The sequence below is a fragment of the Pelecanus crispus genome, chromosome 3 (genome assembly GCF_030463565.1).
Source record: "Pelecanus crispus isolate bPelCri1 chromosome 3, bPelCri1.pri, whole genome shotgun sequence".
Classification (NCBI taxonomy): Eukaryota; Metazoa; Chordata; class Aves; order Pelecaniformes; family Pelecanidae; genus Pelecanus; species Pelecanus crispus.
In genome coordinates this window covers 6,827,864-6,850,567 of record NC_134645.1, presented here as the reverse complement: position 1 = coordinate 6,850,567, position 22,704 = coordinate 6,827,864, and the positions used below count along the sequence as shown (strand labels likewise).

The window sequence follows — 22,704 nt, the reverse complement described above, 5'->3', positions numbered from 1 at the left end:
ACAACAAGCACAAGTACATGGAATTTTCTTCTGCTACCTATATGCCACTTCTACATCTGAGTTCAAGCAAATTTTAACATGTGAAAAATTAGTTATTCCTTCACCAAACGCCCATCATTCTGTTTTCTGAGAATTTAGTACCATATTAGTTACCTAGTTTGCATTTTAAATTTATTAAGTCCTTAAAAACTCAGCCTCTTTAAAAGTCTTTTCCTCTCTCCAAACTACCTAATGTAAAGAACAGCAAGTTTGAAGAACTTGTGGTAACTACCTAGTATTCATTGACATCTGTCATTTAGCCAATGCAATACTTGGAACAGTTAAATGATAATCAGGCTAACCTATTAATAAACGCTATATATAGTTGTTAGGATGATACAGGCTACATCCCAAGACACATCAACTATTTCTGAAATTCCTTGATAGGCTTTAATTGAGGACAGTGTGACATATGAGGTTTAATTATTTTGTCAGTACATCAATCATTACAACAACCTTCTAATATAAGGAAGAGTGGACGGCACAAAGACATCTCCTTAGTTCCGCTGTGCGCTAACTCACCCCTAGTAAGAAAACACTGCCTCTTTTCAAACACAGGGGTATGGTACATTACAAGCTAATGCTTTCCCTTTCTTCTAGTGTAACACAGCACCAAATCTCACTCAGACATCCTTTAACTAAACAACTTGCAAGGTAAAAGCCAATTTCATCATTCTGTTTTGGCTGCTTGTGCCGCACTTATGATGCAATAAACCCACTCTTCGAGAAGACTGGACATGTGCGGTCATGGCAATTGCACATCCGGAATGTCTGATGGAACAGAAACAACATCCTGATTCCAGACAAATCTCAAATGTGTACGTACAAACCAGTGGTAGATTAGTCCCATTTCAAGTGGATGATGCAGCGCACACTTCCCGTCCTAACTCTCTCCATATTTGCTCTTCACTGCCAAACATCTGCAAACCCCACACCAGAATTCAAATTGCTAACAGAATTAGTTCTAGAAATAGTATGGTAGGTATTTTTACACTATAGTTGTACATCACCTACAGTCTAAGAGGTACCTCTACATCTTAGGCTTATGGTATAGCAGAAGTACAGTCTTTGAGAGTACCCTTACCTGTACAGTTAGTACAAAGAACAACAAGATTTAGCATCGATTTTATTAATCATGACAGTGCATTTGCTAAATTAGAAATCCCTGGGTTTACAAAACACTTAGATCTGTAAATTACCCACAAGCAGAAGTATTTAAATAATGATTTAAATATAATTAAAATACAATACAATATTGGTCATGAATTGTAACTAGAATGCAAAAGTTTGGCAAATGATACCGGCATTGTGAAGTCATTTTGAGAAACTTCTAAGTTACTTATAGGTATCAGTCACTGAAAGAGCAGAATGCTTTGATCTATTTTATCAAAAGGCTTCTCTTTCCTCCAGAGAAGGAAGAATTACCAGATGGCTGCAACAGCAAACCTCGCCAAGCTTTAAATTGATGACAAAATATCTCTCAAAAATCTCTGGTGAATCATTAGTCAGCTCCAGCAAACTTTTGTGTTGACTACTGAACTTCAAAGTTAGCAGACACCTCATATCATAAAGCAAAAGCCATTAAATTATTCACGGTTCAGCACTTATGACAACGAACAAGTATTTGATACATCAAGAAAACTGAAATTATCACATGCTACATGTTAACTTGCATCATTTTCTATCAACTACAGAAACTTTATATATAGATACAGAGGCAAAGTATAAACCTGTTTTTCAAGGAGAGATAATGTTTGCAGTTATTTTCTTTTGAATGGCAATACTTGTCTCATTTGCCAGTCTTGAAACAACTGGAAAAAAGAAAATAACGAACCATATTTGAAACTATATAATGGAACAGTTCAAAATTATCTTAAAAATATTACAAACAGACCGAACATTTGTAGTACTTCAAAGAAAAACAAATACAGATGAATAATGCGTAAATCCTTGTAATACGCAAGCTTTCCCAATGGGAGATTTCTAACCCTCTGAGTTTTGGAGCACTCTTCTTGTAGACAGCACACCTGGAACTATTTCAACATCCAAAAGCCAACAGTTTTGCCACTCAACTAGAATAGCTTTGGGACAGGACACGAGGAAGCATAACTGTCACAAAGAGGAACATGGGGAGCAAGAGAATACAAGCACAAATCTTTCTGGGTCTCATTACCTCCTATTTGCCTAAGTCCCGAACACAAGCAACAGCTCCCATGCAGGCTCCTTTGCTCTCTGAAATTATACAATACATTGTATACCCTACACCTGTACTTATACTTGATATGCCTTCACATGGTACAGCTTTATATACAATATTTACACTAAGCAGCTCAATACAGCTTTGGTTGCTCCAGCAGCAAGGGAAGAGTTCTTTGTACAGACTAAATTCCAATACAAATAATTGTGGGGAACAGGGGGAAGTGGAATAAAAATGTATACTGCTTATATTAACAGATTTGATGATCTCGTAAAAGTTTCTAAATATTTTTTATCTTTACTCTGAAGACATGCAATTCCATGAAAATACTAGCTTTTATTTTAGAGGAAATGATGCGTTTCCAGTCATTGTGGCTGCAAGGAGCAACTCATGACTTTTAAGTACTGTAATTGAAAGGCAAACAAAAGGAACAGAAATTTTTAATTTTATGTTTTCAACCTCAATCTCAAAAACTTGAACTGGAAATGATTTTTAGAGGTGCAATTGTCAAAACTGAAACCCGAACGCCTGGTTTGATGGGAAACGCTTTTGTCAAGAATCAATAGAAAAACATTTCACTGAAAAATTAGAGACAGAAACAGATGCGCCAACTTGATATCCTCCATAATTCTAGAATTCAAAAACTCTTCATTTTCACAAGCTGTTTTTTAATGTTGACGTACTTACTGTAACAGTCTAATAACATTCACTCTGTTACTAAACAAAGGGCTTTAAATGATCTCAGAATGTTGTTAGTGTATTGTTGTACAGTAATGGCATCTAGTTCAGAACATATTTTCAGGAATTGAATTGTTTATACAAATACATCAAACACTTCACAGGTTCTGCAAATGGAAAAGATAACCAGACACGCAACGTAAACAGAATGAATACCAACACAAAGTGGTAAGTCAGTCAAGGAAAATCACCTGCTCATAACCTGTCAAAAATTTGGCCCAGGATAAGCATGTATTAGATGGTGGATTATTACCTCAAATCCCCCAATGAGTAGATAAACCCAAACAAATACTTTTTGTTGCTATACTCATTTTTACAATCAGGGCGCTCCTACATGGGTACCCTCATTTCTTTAAGCTGCATCACTTCAAATAGCGTAAAAACAGTCATTATAAACAAAAATACCTGGCATGCTGGGGATAAGCATGGTGAGTTTGTATTCAGTTACATCATTCCAAATGTGCTGTATCATTAAACCAGACAGGACTGGAGAGCCAGTCTCCCAAGACACATATTAGCGTTTCCCATTTCTGTGATTATCCTGTGGATGTGGGCTGTAGGGTCAGAATTAATTGAAGCTTAGTTGAAAAGGAAATATGATAGTTTGGCTAGCTTTTGGGGGCGGGCGGGAAGGAGGCGAGCTGTGACTGTCACACACGCTTTCACTTTCCAGAAGGATGGCTGCAAACATAGGTGACACCATCAGCGTTAACAGTAATAGTCAGCTTGAAGTTCACCGTCTCTGCTTCAGATCAGAATGGTCTTTGTCGTACCAAAAGCTTGGGAAGTTTGTTATAGTAGTTGGTCTACAGAAAGACAACACCTTTCCCTGTAAACCTTACTTTGTTTATAATCAATTTTAATTAAAGACAATTTTGAAATACGTTTCCCAGTTCCACCGGGAGAGAAGCACGCCCTACGCTGTAAAACTTTAGTTCTCCAGGCTAAGCATACAGGGACTATTTCTTTCTAATGTTACCTCTTCCCTGAAAGGTGTGATATTCAGTTGCAGTGATAATGTTATTCCACTCTCAGATGATGTCAACAGTTAAAAAAAAAAAATAGACTGGATCCTGATGACCACTCAACATGTCACAATACTGAACAGGGCTTCCAAAGACATAACTGATAGGAGGTATCATCAGTCTCCAGGTGGCAAAAGCATGGCCAAGAGATTTTGTGGAGAAGGTGGGGGGAAGCACATATGAAATATCTTCTCTTATAATAAACAGGAAAATTTTAATATATTCCATCCTTTCCAAGTTCTTTCTCAAATCAGTAAATGTTCTAAGTTCAACTATGCAAGTTCAAACATCTACAGCACTCAGTACAAGTACGTATTGTCATTGGCCTATACACTGTGCCAACTATATTGACTATATATACACACACGCACTTTTTCGAGGCTTTTTAGAAGCAAAAGTTTGTTCTCCTTTATCTTTCTGACCCCAAAGAAAATATGTCCTTTTTTTGTCTTTTTTTTTTTACATTTAGCACCAATTATTTTCAATATTTTGTCATTTTCTCTCCTACAGCAACAGGCAAAAATCATTTAAGCAAGTGAGCATACAGCACAGGAAATATATTTGTCATTATACAAAATTCATTTACCTTTCATTTATAAGTTGTCTAGGAGCACTATGATTCAAGGTAATATACCAAGTTTCCCAAACTGCAGGACACACTTCAAGTAGTCAAATACCTCAACCTGCATAAACCCATGGCTCAGGATAGCTATTTATGCCATCACCACTGCTGATGGCTTTATGGGACCAAAGGAGGTTTGGTGACACCTAACATCAGACATTTCCCATTCTTTTAAGAAGTAAAGTTACAATTTGATATGTGCATAGCTTTTCCATATATTTCTCCAGAATCTCCAGGGTTTGTTTTTTGGGGGGGGGGGGGTTGTCCTAGAAAAAAAAAAAAAAAGGGAGAGGAGAGAAAAAAGGATAGAATTATTTTCACCATACAGTCAAGTTGCACAGAAATAGTGCCTCTCTAGTTACTGTTCAAAGCAAGGTGGGTTTTCAACTTTGAATTTCAGGACTGTGTTTAGAAAACAACAGGTCACCAGTGATTGGTTTTACTGTCATGAGATTAATCAGGTCAACTGACAAGAGGAACTGGTGATTATAAAAGGATTTCACACCAGCCGATTCAGAAAGAGTGAAGCACAGACCAGAGAGAAGGCTCTGGAAGAAGCCACAAGCAGGAACCCTCAAGGAATTTATGATCTAAGTCCATTCTTCAGAATGGTCAAGAATTAAGAAGCAAAAGTCGAGGAGGGGGGAGGGTGTATTGGGTTTGTGTGGCAAGGTTTTAGTAGCAAGGGGGGCTACGGGGTTAGCTTCTGTGAGAAGCTGCTAGAAGCTTCCCCAATGTCCGATAGAGCCAACGCCAGCCAGCTCCAAGATGGACCCACTGCTGCCCAAAGCCGAACCAATCAGCAACAGTGGTAGTGCCTCTGTGATAACATATTTAAGGAGGGGAAAAAAAATAAAGGAACACAGAAAAGCTGCAGCTGGAGTGAGGAGTGAGAATGTGTGAGAGGAACAACTCTGCAGACACCAAGGTCAGTGCAGGAGGAGGGGCAGGAGGTGCTCCAGGCACCGGAGCAGAGATTCCCCTGCAGCCCTGGTGCAGCCCATGGCGAGGCAGCTGTGCCCCTGCACCCATGGGGGCCCACGGGGAGCAGATACCCACCTGCACCCGGGGAGGAGCCCACGCCGGAGCAGGGGGATGTGCCCCAAGGAGGCTGTGACCCCGTGGGAAGCCCGCGCTGGAGCAGGCTCCTGGCAGGAGCTGTGGCCCCGTGGAAAGAGAGGAGCCCAGGCTGGAGCAGGTTTGCTGGCAGGGCTGGGGACCCCGTGGGGGACCCACGCTGGAGCAGGCTGCTCCTGAAGGGCTGCACCCATGGAAGGGACCCACGCTGGAGCAGTTCCTGAAGAACCACAGCCTGTGGGAAGGACCCACGTTGGAGAAGTTCATGGAGGACTGTCTCCCATGGGAGGGACCCCACGCTGGAGCAGGGGAAGAGTGTGAGGAGTCCCACCCTGAGGAGGAAGGAGCAGCAGAGACAAGGTGTGATGAACTGACCACAACCCCCATTCCCCGTCCCCCTGCACCACTTGAGGGGAGGAGGTAAAGAAATTGGGAGTGAAGTTGAGCCTGGGAAGAAGGGAGGGGTGGGGGGAAGGTGTTTTAAGATTTAGTTTTTTATTTCTCATTTTCCTATTCTGATTTGATTGGTAATAAATTAAACCGATTTTCCCCAAGTCGAGTCTGTTTTGCCCGTGACGCTAATTGGCGAGTGATCTCCCTGTCCTTATCTCGACCCGCGAGCCTTTTGTTATATTTTCTCTCCCCTGTCCAGCTGAGGAGGGGAACAATAGAGCAGCTTTGGTGGGCACCTGGCATCCACGCTGGGTCAACCCACCACAGGGGGACACTCCACTTTTGACCTTTCATCTTTTCTGGATAAGAACTGCTTGGTCCTGGAAATTTTGAAAATCTTGTATTTTGTTATAAATATTGTGTGGCTCCGAGGAGATGAGTTGTAACCCAAAACCATCCTCAGCGCTGAGCCATTCACTACATTATTGGGGAATTCACAGCTGCTTGTACTAGATGCAAAATGGGACTAAAGGATCTTGAATCACAAAAATGGGAAAAGATGGAAGATGTGCACAACTGGAAGAGTAACTAGTAATTCATACCTACAGACTGAGCTCTGCTATGTTTCAGAAAAACTTTACAGCACCTGCAGTTTCATGAGCCTCCAGCAAACAACCAGGCTGCCCTTTGGAAATCTCAAATGGGATTGTGTTTTATTTGCTAGAGTTGTAGAAGAGTTTTGACAAATAGCTGGTCTTGTTAAAGAAGGATTATAGCCATCAGCTGACACCACCTAGATCTTTTTAGTCCCCTGCTTTCAAAAATCTATGGGATCACTCTGCAACAGTGAAAAGGGAGCAGCAGATCAACAGTAATGACGTAGGGAGTTCTAACTTCAAGATCTATCCTCAAAGACAGCAGTACTAAATTATACAGCGATTCAGAAGGAATCAGTCAATCTAAAATGCATTCAGACTTTTCAAAAGCAGGGAGGAAATTCCCCCTTTTATAAGCTGAACACGAGTTATAGCTAAGCAATCTTTCGCAAGTGGTTGGCTTGCTTTTTTAGGAGTACAGTTTATGTCTGAGAAATTCCTAAAGGGAGGAGTGTGCAGTTTTCTGGTGTTTTAGTCAAATGAAAGAAGTAGTATCTGAAAATTCAACCAATGAGCTATAGGACTATTAAGATCACATTCAGGGGTTTCCATGCCAAGCAAAGAGGTGCAAGCAGAGAATAAGCCTTTAGCACAAACTTTTGTGAAAAGTGGTCTGAGAACACAACAAGAAACTAAGATGCAACATCAAGGCAATATGTCAGACTCTTAGAAGATGTAGATAAACAGGATATTAAACGTAAGAAATGATGGGAAAAAGAAAACAAGAAATACGTGTGGATGATTCAACCCCTAGGAAAATGTAAAGAAATCTAAGTAGTTTCAAATCTGATGGAGCTCTGCAGATCTTTCTGCAAACTTTCTGATTAATGATACTGCAGACTTTCAAATTAAGGACTAGTACACTATTGTTAAAGCACATAATTGTGAGACAGCCACCCAAATCAACAGATTAAAATAAATTAATCAAGACAACCCCTTCAAGGACACCCTAAGTATCTGCTGTGGTAAAAGATCTGCATGTTTTTCAGCAATATAAGAATGCTTCAGTGCAGAGCCCTTCAGTTCATCACCCACAGTCAGGCTAAGCAGTAATTACTTAATCTAAACATCTGAACTGCTCTAGGAGAACTGCTCTATCAGGTACAATGTTGAAAAAGAGGCCTAAATTGCATGTGAGAATTAAGCTTAATTTAGGTTGTCAATCTATGCTGGTCTGGTTCCAATTCCGTAGGAGGTTTTGTAGCCTGCATATTGAAAGGAGCCATGTAGCTGGAGCTCAAACAATTGCAAAAAGCAAGTTTTTCCTCAGGGCAAAGTCTCCAAGTAACAGTGCAATCTCAACATTGTTTTGAAAGGATATATACCATGTCCCTGCCTGTGTCAGAACTGATCCAGAAAAACAGAAATAGCAGCACAGTATTTGTTCAAGATAATAGAAAGATAATTTGAGATTCTAACAAGCTGCTTTCACCCTTTTTGTCGTAAAATATTATTATTAAAACTATGGTATCTTTAAAATCATAGCTGGCAAGCCATGAAGAAATACTAACCTCTGCAGCAGCCTGTATTTATGACGCTTTGGGTTGGGGAGGGTGAGAGGCCATATAAACTGGATAGGTGAACGTACTCACAATCTATTTAAATGTAGGTAATTCTTAATCATAAATTTTAAGGACATTTCTTGGGGCATGGACACAGCAATAGAGTGCCACAGGATAACATGTTATTAAGTGTCACCTGATCTTTGGTAAGTTGGTGCAGATAAAGATTAGAGCTACCTTGCCTAGCTCTCACCCTAAGCTATCAACAACAAAAGTTTGGTGTTATGAAAGTGATGCATGATGAGAAGAATGGCCTCATCGCTGCTGTGCTATACCAGAATTTGGGACGTCCTCTGTGGTTTTAGAAAGTCAGTGCTGGGTTTTAGTTTCTTACTCAGGTGGAAAAAGACAAAGGAACTAGTACACACTCTGTACAAAAAGCTCTGCACGTCTGAATCATTCATTTTGTAATGACCAGATACAACAGTAACAGGTATCATCATATTAAGTATTGAGAACTGGTAACCCTAACAATCATCGTTACTTTTTTTGATTTCTGCACTGTAGATCAGAGAAGTACTTAGTTCACTACCAGCTTCTTCAATACTTCCTCATTGCAACTAAACTGAATTTCAAATTTAGCTATTTCTAGCTATCACAAGTCTAGCGATTGGTTAAAAGAACTAGAATGATTAGAGGTTCATAATACATAAAAGGGCTTGCTTAAAGTCCTGCTAAGAAACACAGGGAGGACAAAAGCTTCCAACAAACCTAAAAATCACAACAGTAAAGTGACAATATATTTTTGTGAAGAAATTACAGCCAGTAATAAAAAGGCCTAAGGGCCTTTTTCAGACCTTTAACTTGTTCAATAATTTTCACAGGTTTTCACATACGTGCTCTACATGCCATATTTTAATATCAATGAGCCAAACTTTAAAGTATAAACAAAGATCACCAAGTATGTGTATTGGCAAGCTGCTGATGTATTTGTTAAGCATATGAAAAGAACCACTACACAGGACAGCTAAGGAGCTTAGTAATATATGACCTGATTTTCTGTGTTCCTGCATATGCTAGTCGTGACTAGAAAATTAAGTGCAGTAAAAAGTAAGGTAAAAAGACACCACCCTCAGTATCTTTTGATATAAACTCTGTCAGAGGAAATAAATCCAGCCATTGATAGCATGGAAAACACAATTTACAAAATTCTCGGAAGGTGAAGGAGAGATACACCCCAAAGTTTGCTTGGTAAGGTAATGTGCGCATTACTAAGATGAAGGGAGCAGCAGTTCTCAAGCATATGATGCACCCAGCAACATATTTCTTGAGTTTATTGTACAACAGCTGCAGGGATGGGCCGACTTCCCTCTCACAAAAACAGAACAGGGAAGTGAGGGCAAGTCCCACACAGGAAATTGTTCCACGTTCCCCAACTTTGCAATTATTTCACAAAGCCTCTGATTCCTTTTTATACTAAGAGACAAGGTCTCACCTGCCCTAAAATTTACTTCCTTCCCTCCCTCTCATGAAGATGTTACCTACCGCAGCACGCAGCTACTGAAGTGGGAAGCAGGAGGCAACAGAAACCCAAACCAAACATCTGCAGTCCATGTTTCAATATAAAATATTTGCAGATGTTAAATCTTTATGCCAAAATAATTTAACAGATTAAAGATACATTGATTACACGTGCTCAGACTTTAAGACAAATACATAAAAGCAAAAGTATTTTTTTATTTGCAAAAGAGGACTAAGAAGCCAAATTTCTTAATATTGTTAAATTTGCTTAAGCGCTCAAAATGATACATTTTCCAAGTGCGTAAAAGAAGTACTTTCTAACTCTGCATTTTAACTGATTCGTCTTTGAAACAAAGCTAAGCCAGGAAAGTTTCAGAACTGCATGAAAGCTCTTTCAGAAATAACGTAAGAAAAAAGTGATTCACTTCTGAAAAAGGCATATTACAGAAGTGACACCCTTTGGACAAAATTCTTCTATTAAGCGGAAGCATATTTAGTCAACATAAAGCAGAGGAAAGCTCAACAAGATAATCAATGCTTTATCTACAAAGAAACAGATGAACCTTTCAAGTGAACAAGCGATCCTCTAAATCTTACTGCTGAAAAAGCAGAATCAAATGGATGGAGAATACATCGTATTTCAAAATGGAAACAGATCAGCAAAAACCTCAAGGAATTACCAGCTGAAAAGCAAAGGAATAGATTTTTTTTTTTTAAATATCCAAGGAAAAGAATTGTTTTCATCTGGCATTGAACAGAGTATATAATAAATAGGCTTTGTGCATAATAAAAATGGGTACAAAAGCAATAGGAGCAACAACTGATTTATAAAAAATACGTAAAGTATTAACAGAGTCGAACAAGCAAGAATGAGTTGTGAAGCGTACCACTGAGTCTTGGTGGAGGTGTTCGTCACTAGAAAGGCTACTTAGACTAAAACTTAACCTGCTAAACAAGCTATTTCCCCATTTGTCTGTCCTTGCCTATTCTGCCTCCATCTTGCTTCTTCCAGAGGTTACCGCTTCCAGAACTGAACAGGCACAAGTGTCCCCTGACTAAACCAGTTTTGATACACCATCTCTTTTAAAATGCATACTAAAAACTACTGAGTTTGATAGAAATAAATAGGGAGTGACTATTCATATATCTCTCCTAGCAAACTTAAGAAGTGGGAACCTCTGGTAGGAGAATAGGGCAATGAAAAGCAGGCGGTGGATGACTGGGCTTTAACTTAAATCAGATGCAGCTGAAGAGGTACACCTGACTGTTCTAACACCAGGCCTCCAGGAGGCACCCAGTAACACTTCCCCTACCTCTAAGGCAGGCAGACGTGTACAGCATTAGATCATACACATGTTAATCAGTATTTACATGCACTTAGCAGGCACATAAAAAGTCGGCAACAACAGCAAAAAGCAAATCCTTCTGCAAATATTCCTCTTTCTACAACTCAATTTCTCAGATTGGGGGGTTAAGCGCCTACCATTTTTCTTCCAAAGATCGGTAAAACTGAGTTAATTAACTCAAGTCTCTTCCACTAGGGGAAAAGAAAGTCCAAACTAAGTGCAACTGTTTTTAACTTGAAAACAAACATTGAATGGACACAGAAAGAAACAAACTGTGTATACTTTACACAAGTATAGTTTAATCTGTAACTGGTTTTGTCAGTTTCTATAATTCTTTTTCACACTAAGTGCATTGATAGGTATTATATTCACATGTGGTCAATCAAGTAATGAAAACCCAAGGGAAAACACTTGTTTTTAATACAATGTACAGACAGTATGAGTAACACATTGCTCATTTTCACCTATTATGAAGTATAATAGAAACAACGTGCTCCCAAGATTTCAGAGAAGTCCTATTTTAAAGCTGCAGGGGGGGGAATGGCAAGAAGGACTGATTTACTCTCAAAAAATATTTATCTATTTCACCAAGATCAAAAAAGCTGTTGCCTCAAAGCAGAAAGGACATAATTTTAGTAATGTTAAAAAGGACTATGGGTACCTAGGATTTCAACTGATATTTGGGAATGCATTTTAAAAAGTTGAAGCTTTAAATTTCAAAGCCAATTTTTTCAAATTTCCCGTGGATTATATTACTAATTGTGAATACGTGGGAAATATTTCCCACAATTACATTTATAAAAGTTCCAGTGATAATTAGCAGCAATCCTAACACATCTGGAAAACATTAAAATCACTGAAAATGATAAATAGTGTTGATTTTATGTAACAAAATGTACACTTTAAATACATAAAAAGTTATATTGGGTCAATCCAAAGGTCCACAGTGACCCATATGCTCTGACAGCGACTAGTAGTAGATGCCTACAGGAAAAGGTTAAAAAAAGGTGAGCAAATAATGATACTTTCCTCAGTAGATGTATTAGACATTCAGCAACATGAGATTCCAGAGCTTTACGTCCCAAAGGCTGTATCTGTATTTAGAAGTCATCGGTGATTGTTTTCTCCCAGAATTTGTTAAACTGGTTTATAAAACTGCATGAATTTTTGCATCCACAATATCCTGTGGCAAGCAGTCCCACAAACCAATCACACACGCATGAGGAATTGTATCTTCTTGTTCATTTCAAATTATCGTGTTGGTTTAATTAAATACCCTTGGTGGTTAAATTAGAACAAACAGTCATTTCTTATTTATCTCTTCCCGCCATCCATGATTTAATAGACCACTATTATTCCCCGCCCACCCACCTCCAGCTTTCTCTCTTCCAGGCTGAAGAGTATTAAAATGTTCCTTATACTGAAGAAGTTCCACACCTCTCACTAATTCTCTTAGTTCCACTACGGAGAACTATAAGCATACGTAGTGTTTAAAAAGTAGATGTGCCCTCAATTTGTAGCATGGCGCAGTGATGGTATTACTTACGTTTTTTTCACTGTTCCTACTAATTCCCCAAATTGACTTTGCTTTTTAAAATGCTGCTGTGAATTGAGCTGATGCTTTCAGAAAATATTATAAACTTTAAGAAGTCACTCCTGTGTCATGGTCCTGTGTTCAGGACCCATCATTTGCATCTGTAAGTCTGAAGGTGTTCTACCTTACCCCCACATACATTGCATTTACGTAGTCATCTGTCATTTAATTGTACAGTCACTCAATACTGAGATTTTTTGCAATACTTCACCATAAGCCTTTGTTATTCAGCTCCCTTTTCAGGTCATTTACAAATACAAACAGTGCCTGCCCTAGTGTTCCCTGTTTGACTCCAGTATTGCCTCCATCCACCTTTATCCGTTAGCCAGGTAATCTATACAAGGACCTTCTTTTTCAGCTCACTTAAAGAGACTTTGGTGAGGCACTTTGTCAATCACTTTTGGAGAACTTGAATGGGTTATAGCAACCAGATTTCCCTGTTCCTTACACTCACCAGTTCCTGTAAAGAAGCCAGAAGGCTGTGATGCATGACTTCTCTTTACAATGGGTGTTTTGACTTTTTCCCCAATGTACTACACAAATCTGTACATCAATTTATTCTGCCTTAATGGAGTTTGTGCTAATTTGCCTACTACAGATGTCAGACATTGATCTGACAACTTTCTAGTCCTAACATATGAGGCACTCTCAAATACATGGAATCAGGGCAGTTTAAAAAGAACAAGATCTGCCAAAGTTTATTATTCACACATATGCTAAAATCTGGCTTTCTGGGTATTTATTCCAGCGCAGAGTACAAATTAACTAAAACAGACAACTATCTTAAAACCCATTGTTTCTTTTGCAGTTAAGAACACTATGAAACTGGAAAATTAGTTTTCAAAGTTAACGTGGGTGTTCCAAAAATTTTGACTTTTTAACGACGTCTTAGTAAATAGCGAAACTCTACAAAAGCATCCTAGTACCCTCTCCTGTTGTGTGCAAATACAGAGAGAAAATCATGCTCAAGCTACTGCCTTCTCTTTCAGGAGGCTAATTCTGCTTCACTTGTCTCCCAGATTCCCCCCATACTGAACCAAACTACTAAAAAACCCCCTCCATCTTCTGTTTATAAGGTGATAATCTTGTGTAAAAAAGCCCCTTAACATTTTTTTATTTTTAGCATTTTCTAGCCAAAAATACTTATATTCCTACATTTATCAGATTGTTTCTCTCCTTGCTGTATCAGAAAGCCTATTGCAAAAAAATCACCATAGGTCTCTTAATGCTTCATGACATTTTCCATGAATTTAAGTTCATCATTCAAGACTCTCCATGCCTGCCAAGATCACAATTCCTCCTTAATGCATCTTCTAAACATGTGAGTGTTACAGTAAAACTGACAGAAGAAAGCAGCTCAGTAAAGCAAGGTATGCCATCTAATAACGAGCATCTGAGATGTCACCTAGCTGAATTAAACCTTGCTTAATTGCAATGCTTATCTCTATCCAGAAACACGTCAAAATGTAAAACTGAATTACTTAACATGCCTGCAGTACACCTAATTTTCCATAACCTATATCTACCTGCTTAGCTCTGTAAGGGGGAAAGAAATACAGTTTACACGCAACAAACATCCCTACCTGCTGTATTGCAATTTGATGCTCATAATCAGTAACAAGACAACCATCACTGTCAACTGCTTCACATCCCACAAGGGGTAAATAATTTTCATCAGTTTTGATTTTGCTGCTCTGAACAACAAAATTCTGAGAGTGATACAGCATTTTGCATTAACTAAAACAGTGCATTTTTCTTTAAAAAAGTCAATGATCAGTAGCCAGAGCTGTAAAAACTATGCCCAGTTTGCACTACATGCCAACAAAAACAGCTGTTTCTTAACTTGCTAGTCCTTTTAATTTATTACCATGTCAAGGAGATATAACTCAAATTTGTAATCAACAACCAAAAAAAATTATTGGTGCATCAGCATAAGAGAAGACTTTTTCCCCTGCTTGCTGAAGCACAGTTCTGGTCTATATCACTCTCAGTTCCCAAGCCTCTTTCCACCTCTCCTTATCTCGGTCTTCATTTTCCCACTGTCAAAGCCTGTTTTTCCAGGAAGGAAAGTTATGGTAAAGATGAGGAATATTGTTCAGCACCTCTTTGCCCTCTGGCATTGCTATCAAACACTGGGATTTTATCTGCCACATTAGCAGAGATCTTACAAAAAACACATTCCTTTTTGTATAATGTACATGGTGGTCACTCAAACAATAACCAGTAACAGATGTCTGAAGTGAGGAGAATGGGCTATTTAAATAGAACTTTATAAATTCTGATGATACTTTCCCAGATTTGAAACCTTGACACTTAATTTATAACTATCAGTATGGCCATATACTTTCCTTTGTGTGTTTATTTCTAGTTCCAACCTTGGTAAGTATACTTTGTCCATCATGCTTTAAGTTTCCCTATGACCTTCCAGATAATCTTACCCTCAACTTGCATTCATTTAATAGTGTGAAGATAGTGGTAAAAGAAAAATGAAAACCCCTTTACAAAGAATCCAATAACCAAAAAAGGAATTCTGACAGGGGCTATGAACTTAAACACTTACATAAAATTACTGGTCACATTCAGTACCTTGCAATGACCATCTGGGAAAGCTTTTCTTTCAAAGGAAACACAAGTATGAAAGAAATGTAACCTGCCAGAGTCTTTTCCATTGAAGTTTTAATGTTACAAGATTTGTATTTAGGTCTGCTTTCCAGGGATTTTTAAAAAGCACTCTCACTCAATATGCATGGGAAATTAAATAACAACTGCTTTAAATATCCCTACAGTTTAGCATTACAAGAAAGTGTTGGACCTTTTCGAAGAAGAGTCTCCATGAATCTATATATGTAAATCATATCTGCCAATAGCATTTTTACTTATATAGAAACAGCAGAACTAAAGATCAATTTGGCATCATACGGAAGCAGTTTTTTTAAGACTACAGTCTTTATAATGCTGCATTATGTTTAATTACCTTGTTTTCACAATCCCTGTTAACAAAGAAAGATCCCTATATATTTCTGGTTATAGCTGCTTAAGAAAAGAGTGACTTTTTTTTTTTTTTAAGTGTCATTAAAAAAAAAAATCCATCTCAGCTACAGAAACAAAGGATACGAACAATAGTAGCACATGTAAAAGAATAGATTTTAAAAACCAAGGTCAAATTCTGCCATTGTAACATCTATGAATAGATGCAAGAAAAGGTTTACACACACTTAGAGACAATTTGTTGTACTCGAGGACAAAAGATATCCTTCGTGATCTTTAAACTTGCCAATAGGTAAAAACAAGCCGATGCAGTAGAAATTTCACATTCCTGATTAGTTTTTTAAAACAGTTGAATAAATGGAATAATAATCCCAGAAAACATGCAACTAATATTTTAAAGTTTTGCAATCAGCTTCAATAGCATAAATCCACTTGCATTTTGCTCAAGACATTCAGCCATGAATTTCAGGGTCGTTTTTAGGGAATACACTTCCCCTTTCTTCTAAAGGGCAGTGCAACAATAGTATCCTGTGTAAAGGTTTTACCCTCTGTGGGCAATAGATAAACAGACCTATGAAGCATTCTTCCAATAGACAGATCACGTTACAGGTCAGAAAGTTTCTTTTCTTCCTGTTACAATATTCACCTGTACCCATGTTATTGGAAACCCACAAAGTTCAAAAAGACAGGTTGACAAGATGGAAAGGCCTCTTTGTATACAGCAATAACATTTCTGATAGAACTTGAGCAATGCCTACCCGTAGTCAGAAATTTTATATTAAAATACATGATGATAGATGCTACTAATATAATGTGATTTCATTAGTTTAAAAAAAAAAGCTACAGCTGTCATGAAATTTTAAGTGTGAAAATCATAGGAGCAAGACCAAAGGATGAACTCTGACATGCTGAAAAAAATCATCTACCAAAGACAATGGCTGATAAGACAGTGCCAACTAAGCATCTTCAACAATAAATGCAAAGCTAGACTGCTATGGCTGTTTTCACTTCCTACATGTCTGCATCTTTTTAAAGAGCCAACGCAGGCAAGAGTACACTTTATAAATTAAGCAAAAAAAACCCCTAAATTTTTTCCATGGATTACAACAGAACACACACACACATTACAGAATGAAAGGGAACTACCCCTTGGAAAGCAACAGCTCATCATTTAATTAAACAAAATTGATAGTATGCTAGCCTCACGACTATCTTTGTTAAAAGGAATGAAGAAACAGAGATGACAGCACATGACAGATTACAGTTCCTGGATGTCAGGAACGCAGAGTACCACAGACACAGGAACAAGTGAACGTGCTCTCCATTTTATCTGAATGACATTAGTAAGAGGAAGACCAAAAAAAAAACCAAACAAACCACACCACAACTTTGCTTTAACATGTCCATGAAGTTGTTAAGCCTCATTATACTTACATATAGCCATATATATATCTTTATATTATTTTTTGCTTGAACTTAGTAACAAGGGTCCACTCAGAGCTTTTTAAAAAGACAGAAAGACAAGCATTTGTATATAGTAAACACAGCAAAAAATACATGTTATTAATCAACTAATAAGGCCTACTATGTTGCTAAGGGACATAGTTAAAATGAAGAGGAAATATTTCCCTACTTGTCTGACACCAAGAATGAATTTATGTGATCTACTGTAAAGTAATTAACATCAAAGAGAACACTAGAGACCATGGTGTGTAAATGTTTTAATTCATTAATATTAATGATTATTACATGATAAAAGTGCTAGATGCTCCAAATCTTGCTGGCTTTAAAGTTTTTCAATATGGCCTTCAACCTTCCTTCATTAGGTTGAAGATCACTGTGAAATAGTTACACTAAAAATCAGTAGATAAAAAGTCATCCTGAGCTTAACAAAAGTTACATCTCCTTGAAATTATACAATAGGTCACGAATAGCTGAATAAGCACGACTAGCAAAAGAAAAGTTTAATTGATAGTATTCAGTGAAAAGTCTTTCACAGACCAAAATTTAACATTTGATGCTTCAGAAAAACAATGAAAAATAACAACCTACAAAAAAATCTGCAATTTTATCAACCAAGCATTTTTGAAACATTCAGGGAAATATTTAAGTGTTCAAAAGCCATTAAAAGAAATACACACTTTTTGGATAAAATGTTAGATCTTTTATATAACTGTAGATGAGAACAACATAATAAAAACAAAATTTAAAAAAATCTATTCATACAGATTTTCTGTTTTAAAAGGGGTTTGGATTTGTTTTTTAAAGAAGCAGTGTCCTTATATACTACTGAGTATGTGGAGATTATCCAAATTTATTTTATCCTCCATTAACTGATTAAAAGTAGGAATAGCTAGGAGATAAATGTTCAAGAACAGGTCTGACCTTTCTAACAAAGTCTTGAAAAAAGGACTCCTGAAATACCTTACCTATATTCCAGCTAAGTACACCTTTAAAGACTTGCTCCTGTAAGAATACCACACTGAAGTGAACTTTATTTTTTCCAGCCTTACACAGATACTGTTCATCTCTTCGTAACAAAAATGCACACAGCGAAGCAATGATATACTAAAGCCACAATCACAATATACTACAGAAAGACTTCAAAAAAGGCCAAGGACATCACACATGCTCCTAGATGACTGCAGGTAGATTTGTTAAGTTAAACAGTTTCTGAACGCGACCTTGGTAAGGGCAGGCGGAAAACTGATTAAGGAAAATCTACCATATGGTGACACGTTGACTCCCACAGGAAAATTAGCAGGATTGGAAGTACCACAGAAGGCTCCACCAATTGAACCAATACAATTAACCCACAGTAAACCATCACCCTTTCTTTGGATTAGTACTGGAGAAGGATAAGACATTTTGCCACTTTCTTTCACTTCAGCAGCCTTAGGTTCTCTTTCCAGGGTGCAAAGGAGAGCACAGACTACAAAGGAGACAATTGTGCCCACCATCCCCCAAAAATGACACTTTCCAGCATCTGGATTTTCCTGATCTCCTCCCTAATTTCAAGCTGCCAAAACCAGTCTCTCGACCAATTAATCTTGCCACTCAAGATTTCCCATCAGTTTGCATATCGTTTACTACTCCTAATCCTCATCTCATTATTGAGCCATTACCAATTCCTGTTTTACTCCCCCTGTTCCATACTTTGGAAAAAGAAAGGGCAAGCAGGAGACTACTGCCCTGTTCCTAACCTTCTCCCCATTCAACCTTCTGGTTCAGCTTTCAGTCTGACACCACCTGCACATCCCTGCTCCAGTGCTGACATCCATCATTAATTTTCTCCTCATTCCTGCTCTGCTGCTCTCGTAAGTCAGTCTCCATTCCTCGCCCAAACTACTGAATCCCTACAGCGCATTCTCATGCCACCCCACCCCCCCGTCTCTGCCCCATAAATAGTAAGGATCTTCAGCAGTTTTTGCTCTGTTTGCCTTTTGTTGTTGTTGGGTTTTTTTTTTTAAGTAGGTCATGCCACCCTTTCTCTGCTTTACTTTCAAATTAGACAGACTCCATCTTCACCCTTCTAATCTCCAGTCCAGCAGGGGCCACTAAGGTCACAGGAGAGTCACTCTCAGTAGAGGGTTTTCTTAACCAAAAATTGAATCTACTGAACAAGTGTAAACTGATTTTCTTAAATGTGTATAACTTGGTGGGGAGATTTCCAAACCAATGGCAAAGGGCTCAACAAAAAACTCAACTTACAATTACCATTGTTTCTTAAAGCCTGCAATTTGTTACCGTTCAAAAGACTACAATACATAGCTGGTAGGTATGTCCAAAATCTACCATTTGCAGGGAAAAAAAACAAGTAAAAAAAAAAACTTCTTTTTTAATTGTCCTGGTTTCAGCTGGGATAGAGTTAATTTTCTTCCTAGTAGCTGGCATAGTGCTGTGTTTTGGATTTAGCATGAGAAGAATGTTGATAACACGCTGATGTTTTAGTTGTTGCTAAGTACTGCTTATGCCAGTCAAGGACTTTTCAGCTCCCCATGCTCTGCCAGGTGCACAAGAAACTGGGAGGGGTCACAGCCAGAATAGTTGATCCAAACTGACCAAAGGGCTATTCCATACCATATGGCTTCATGCTCAGTATATAAACTGGGGGGGGGGGGGGGGGGAGGGGGTTGGCTAAGGGGCAGCGATCGCTGCTTGGGGACTGGCTGGGCATCAGTCAGTGGGTGGTAAGCAGTTGCATCACTTCGTTTTTAGTTTGGGGTTTGTTTCCCCCCCCCCCCCCCCTTGGGTTTTGTTCCTCTTCTTGTTGTTTTCCTTTTCACCATTTATTATTATTATTATTTCAATTATTAAGCTGTTCTTATCTCAACCCATAAGTTTTCTTACTTCTACCCTTCTGATTCTCTCCCCCATCCTACGGGGGGAGGGAGGGTGAGCGAGTGGCTGCGTGGTGCTTAGTTGCCAGCTGGGGTTAAACCACAACATTAATATATGTATTAATATATACATTAATATAGAAACATTATATAAACACTGTACAGTATGTATACATGTTGAAGAGGCCAAACATGTTGTCAGTTGACATTGGGAGAAAAAAACCAAAATGGTTAGGAGCAGTTTTAAAGGAGCTCCTTTACTATGCCGTAACATGCAGCTAGAAGAAGATCTATTGGTTCTGGAAAAAATATTCTGTTCCAATTACTGTACTAAACAAATTCTTCGCACAAAATTCACAATTTAAGTTAAATGTTTAAAATCTTGGAAAACAAAACTGGTATCAAGAATTTAGTTTTAGCTAACAGATAAAGATCATGTGCTGCCTCACCTTGTAATTTATATTTACCATTTTTCCATCAAAGGAAATGAAGCTGGGCCAGAGAGCTGAACAGGAATGATGAAACACATTGATTCTCTTTGTTCATATGCTGTTTGGGAGGACGGTACGTTTGGTTTTTACTGGGCAAAAGATTCATTCAAATTTTAGCACTCACAAAACATCTGGTCTGAGTGGTATTCAGTAATGGTAACAGAATTTAAGCAGCAAAGAGCATTTAAGTCTTAAAAATGAAAAGATAGTGACCTACAAACTGAAAGCTTTACTAACCTCCTATAGTAACAGTGACACATTTATTAAATACTTCATAATAGTGACTTTAAAAATATAGGTTTGCCTTTTAAGAGTTTCATATAATAGCTTATTCTATCAGCTGACTATTCCTAAAACTGAACTTCTCCCCAATAATTTAGCTCATCCATATTGCATTTGGTCTGTATTTTGAGATTTTTAAAGTGGTAGTCTTATGGATTGGTGTGCATACTATATTATGCTGTTATTTTTACCTCTTAAATAAAATACGAGTAGGAAAATGAATAATTTAGATTTGTACAAACTTGTAAGAAAAGCTTAGGTGAAATATTTTAACAAAGTGCCCCTGAGATCACAGAATTAATTAATGGCAACCTTCTCGGAAGCAGTGGCAAGTTTTGGTTAGCGATTATACAGCCTACTTCAAAATAAACAAAAAAAATCCTTACCAAAGTTCTGCAGATATGTCTAGTAAATTTTGGGGTTTGTTTGTCATTTTTTGTTACCTGTAAAACCTCAAAGATACACTGAAATGAAATTCATAAATATATTAATAACGCTTTGAGAACAGAGATAAAAGACACTATATAAAAACAAGTATTTTTTTATTTGACTAGATATGATGTCCATAAAAATGCTTCTATGCCATCTTACTCTTATTAGCTCCATACTATAAACAAATGAAGAACAGTCTATCAGAACTTGTCTTCACAATTTTGTGATGAAGATGTGCTTAGATAATATGGCACATGACCACTGCACTTGCAGTTCCTAATGGTAGTAAGAGTGCTGAAAACATGCATTAATTATGAAAAAATAAAAAAACGAACAAAAAATCCTAGCTATGTTGAAGCTATGCCAGGTCTCACGATAACAGAAGCCTGAAAGAGATGTATGTTCCTGTCTCCACAGCTAAATTAATGTCAAATAGTAGTTACAGAATCTTATTTAATGTATTTTACCTGCGCCTAACATCAAACAGGTATAAGAACAATATTTATGAAATTTATTGCTCCAATGTCCCTTTAAAGATCCTAAAGACAGCTGGGGGCGGGGGGGGGAATCCTTTGTTTTACTAAAACCAGAGTGATGATGCAAAATAACTCTTTGATCTATTATCTATTTGAAAGTACTAAGCTAAATGCAGACAGTAATTGCTGACAAATCCCAGTAGTAAACAAACCAGTTTCACATTTTACATATTATCAAGAGGCTACAGAATTAATGGTTACAGCCAAAGAAATGTTGACACAGTTGCAGATTGAGCCTTAACATGCTGATCATGTTAAAATACTGCACAAGAAATATTTTTCCACTTTGTAAAAAGCCAGACTGTTTACATGCGTAAGTGGCTAGAGATCTTGTTGTCTGTGTGTGGTCTTAACATTTCAGTATCATAACCATGAATATAAAGAGAAGCAGCATGAAATAACCTATTATACTTACAATGAATGCCAGACTGCCAATATTAGAAGTGTTGAGATTTAAGTTTCTTAAAATGAGCATTACAGCATACATATATCTACATCTTTACCTCCTTTTATAAAAGTAATTAAGAAATAAATTGAAAAAAAGCTTTTCTAAAAGTAAACAGAGGACTCTTATTTCACAAAAGTTAATTTTTCTTTCCTTTACATTGTTTAGAAAGGAAAAGAATTTGGGGAGGGGGATCAAGAAATTAAAAATAACAAACATTGTCATTGTTAAAAGCCAAGACATTCTGAAACTATGGCAGCTTCACTCATATTCTCTTGGCATGTAAGATGTATTAAACTATTCTAATTTTTATTAAAACTGTAACTATATCACAGCTTTAGTACATTAATGTCTTAAATCTCTAATTTGCTGGGTTTTAGCAAATTTTTTCTGTAAATTGTTGTTGCTAATTTACTTAGAAATCACTGGAAAGTCTTCTGCAACTACCAATAACTTTTTAAAAAAAAAAATTTTAAAAAG

At 37.6% G+C, this 22,704-nt stretch overlaps 1 protein-coding gene across 1 annotated transcript in view; it reads right to left on the bottom strand.

The window, feature by feature from the left end:
• SLX4IP (SLX4 interacting protein) overlaps positions 1 to 22,704 on the bottom strand; it is an 83,691-nt gene that overhangs the window by 40,480 nt on the left and 20,507 nt on the right. The gene's annotated exons all lie outside the window — the stretch shown is intronic.